Consider the following 4,049-nt stretch of genomic DNA (forward strand, 5'->3'; position numbering starts at 1 on the left):
GATCTGAGGCATCAGGTGGGAGGACAGTTGGATCCCCCTTGACTGTCAGGGAGACAAGTCAGGCCCCTGGGAAGATGGGGCTTTGCACCCACATGAAGCTCAGTTTGAATACATATCCTGCTACTGATAACCCAATGAAATCATGGACACTCAAAGTCTGGATTTTTCCAGGTGTAAAATGGGCCTCATAACAGTACACAGTGAATGCACTGGTGTGAGTTCCAATTTGATGTGACCTGTCTGTAAAAAAGCTTGGTCAGTGGATGTAGCTATTGTTACTGAAGGTCTGAGATGTACCTTCCCCAACATTGTGAAGGTTCCGAACCAGTACATATTTTTGAACCTCATGCACATTGATTGATGTAGTTTTCCTTTTCTCCCTGAAAATCTTTTATGGAGAACGGTACATCTCACATGGCAGAACTGTTAAATATGGCATAACTTGTCTAGACCAAGCAAGGGTGATGGTTATGGTCCTGGCCCAGGGCAGGGCAAATGCTCTGGGCTGTGGGAAATGGCCAGGGGGAGGAGCATAAAGACTTACTCCAGGTGGACCATCCTGATCCAAACCCCTTCCACAAGGCCCTGAGAAAGAGGGTCCTCCTAGGGGACCCATTGGATGTCTAGGGAACATTTCTGCCTTGGACCTACTGCTTCTTCTCAAAAGTGCATGTTTCCTTGGGTATGGAACCTCGTTCCAAATCTCCCCTGCACAGCCTGGAACTGGAGGGTCTCCTCTCCACCCTGTTACTTCAAAACCATTCTTCCTCACACAAAGTCCTTCAATGTGTAAAACACTCTGAGTTACCAATTTCTGATCCTGACGTGCTGTTTTCTGTAATATTTTCAATTTTGTTTTCTGCTTTTCCTTCTAGAAAGCAGTCAGAATAGTAATTATGTCCAGAGAATGTGAACCTTCTCACATAATGTGCCCAAAGCTGCCTCCTGATGGTTCGGGTAGGACTCTAAAATGCTTTAGCCTGGCTGTGCCTTTCCCAGCTTGATCCTTAGTGATTAGTTGGCCTGAGATATCACTTGATGATGTCACACACCCAGACACACACAGAGTATCTACACACCTATTAGAATGGCCAAACTCTGCTCCTGGGACAATACCACACTGTTGTGGATTTGGACCATTGAGAATTCACATTCATTGTTGGTGAGAATACAAAATGGCACAGGCACGTTGGAAGACAGCTTGGCAGTTTCTTATAAAACTAAACATGCTCTTACTGTATAATCCAGCAACCATATGTGTCTTTACCCAAAAGACTTGAGAACTTATGTCCACACAAAAACCTACACATGAATGTTTTTAGCAACTTTACTTATTATTGTCAAAACATAGATGCAAAGCAGACATCCTTGAGTCAGTGAAAGGATAAACTTTGGTACATCTAGAAAGTGGAATTTCATTTACAATTGCCCAAACCAATAGAATATACAATGCCAAGAGGGAATCCTTTTGTAAACTATAATCTCTGGGTGATTATGACATATCAGAGTAAGTTCCTCACTTATAATGAATGTACCAGTCTGGTGGGGTTGTTAATAACAGAGGAGGCTATGTTTGTTTGGAGCCAGGAAGTAAATGGAAAATCGCTGTACCATCTCTCTATTTTTGTGTTCATGGAAAAGTGTTCTAAAAAAAAAAGTCTTGGGCTTTCCTCATGGCTCAGTGGTAAAGAATCTGCCTGCCAATGCAGGAGATACGGGTTTGATCCCTGATCCAGGATGATTTCACATGCTGTGGAGTTACTAAGCCAGTGTGCTGCAACTATTGAGCCTGTGCCTTAGAGCCCATGGGAAAATGGATAGGCTACCCACTGCAGTATTCTTGGGCTTCCCTTGTGGCTCAGCTGGTAAAGAATCTGGGTTTGATTTCTGAGTTGAGAAGATCCCCTGGAGAAGGGCAAGGGTACCTATTCCAGTATTCTGTCTGGAGAATTCCATGGGCTGTACAACTGATGGGGTCACAAAGAGTCAGACAAGACTGAGCAACTTTCACTAGAGCCCATGAGCCTCAGCTACTGAAGCACAAGTGCCTAGAGCCTGAGTTTCACAACAAGAGAAGCCACTGCAACGAGAAGCTCTCGCACCGCAACTAGAGAGTAGCCCCTGCTCTCCACAACTAGAATAAAGCTCGGGCAGCAACAAAGACCCAGAATAGCCAAAAATAAATAAATAAATAAAATTATATTTTAAAAGTCTTTTTAAAAACATAGTTATAAACAATATCTAAACAACATAACATGAGAAAGCTCTGGGGAAGAGTGAAGACTATGCAGGGCTGGTTCTTGTGTTTGGGGAGGGGATGGGAAGCAGAGGGGAAGTTAGGGAGAAGCTCTGGGCTGCATAGGTGCAGAGGGTGGGATGGCTAAGAAGAGAAGATTTTAAACTTTGGACCCATTTCATTGCACAAAGTTGAGGTGGCCCCAGAGCATAGGTATAAATACCCTGGGGTAACACCAGGACAGCCACAAAGGCAGATTAATTGAAGCAACTGAAAGCAGAGACATCACTTTGCCAACAAAGGTCCATCTAGTCAAAGCTATGGCTTTTCCAGCTCATGTATGGATGTGAGAGTTGGAGTATAAAGAAAGCTGAGCACTGATGAATTGATGCTTTCAATCTGTGATGTTGGAGAAGACTCTTGAGAGTCCCTTGGACAGCAAGGAGACAAAATCAGTCAATCCTAAAGAAAATCAACCCTGAATATTCACTGCAAGGACTGATGCTGAAGTTGAAGCTCCAATACATTGGCCACTTGATGCGAAGAGCCAACTCATTGGAAAAGACTCTGATGCTGGGAACTATTGAAGGCAGGAGGAGAAGGGGATGACAGAGGATGAGACGGTTGGATGGCATCACCAACTCAATGAACATGAGTTTGATCAAACTCTGGGAAATAGTGAAGGACAGGGAAGCCTGGCATGCTGTAGTCCATGGAGTCACAAAGAGTCAGACACAATTGAGCGAATGAACAACAACCAACAGGTAATATTATCTAATCATCAAACCAAGGGTTCCCCTAAATCACCTGCCATGACTCAGCCTCTTCACCTAAAACCAAATATTTTATACAAAATGTTTTCCAAGTATGGTGACTGCTGATGGGCCCCCACGGGAAGATGTGTGGTTCCCTGTGCACCCCCATGGTCATGAGCACAGCAGGCCCCCATCCAGCATCTCTCCTGGGACTGCAGCCTTCTCTCGAGTGTTAAGGAGGCCCCCTCCTGAATGAGGATGAGGGAGTTCAGTCACCCCGGAACAGAGGTTCTCATAGACTACAACTCCACTCCTACTGGGACTCCTGGAGACCCCGGTCCAGGCTGTCAGGCTGAGCCCCACCTCCCCCACCACTTCCTCAGTGACTCAGGGAGTCAAAGTCGGTCTGAGGGCAGAGTCTCATGTGGACAGAGGGAGGGGCCCACGTCTGCAGAGACTCGAGGTGAGGATAGAGGGTCCCCAAAGGATGCATGTGCAGCCCTCCCGACGCCATGAGGGACCACGGGGTGTGGCATCCAGATGTGACGTCAATGACCCCACTGGAGGGGGAGAAATGAGGGCCCGGGTCACGGAGCTTGCGTTTAGGTCAGCAGCATGAAGGAGCCCAGCTCTGCTAGGAGTCAAGGTAGAACCCTGAGGGGGGCACTGGGAACCCAGGACACACAGGTTGTCACTGCTTTTAGCCCTGCAAGACCCTGACAGGCTTGTGGGAACGAGCCCCCTCTCCTGCTTGCCTCTCAGGGTTCCTGGCTTGGGGGGATGCTGGCTGTAAGGCAAGCAAAGTTGGCAGCTGAGGGCGGTGCCTAGGTGAGCTGGGAGTCAAGGTGACAAAGAGAAAGAGGGTTGAGGAACCCCTGTGGGATCATCTCAGCTCTGGGAAGCCCCGGGCTTGGAGCCCTCATATCATGTCCACAGTCTCCTCCCGGGGTCTCAGGGCAGTGACCGCCTTGATGTGAGGGTCCCACTTCGGGTCAACATAGGGACATCCCTGGACCTGCCAGGACTCAAGATGAGGACGTTGAGGGAGGACACAGGTA

The sequence above is a fragment of the Oryx dammah genome, unplaced genomic scaffold, assembly GCF_014754425.2.
Source record: "Oryx dammah isolate SB20612 unplaced genomic scaffold, SCBI_Odam_1.1 HiC_scaffold_23, whole genome shotgun sequence".
NCBI lineage: Eukaryota > Metazoa > Chordata > Mammalia > Artiodactyla > Bovidae > Oryx > Oryx dammah.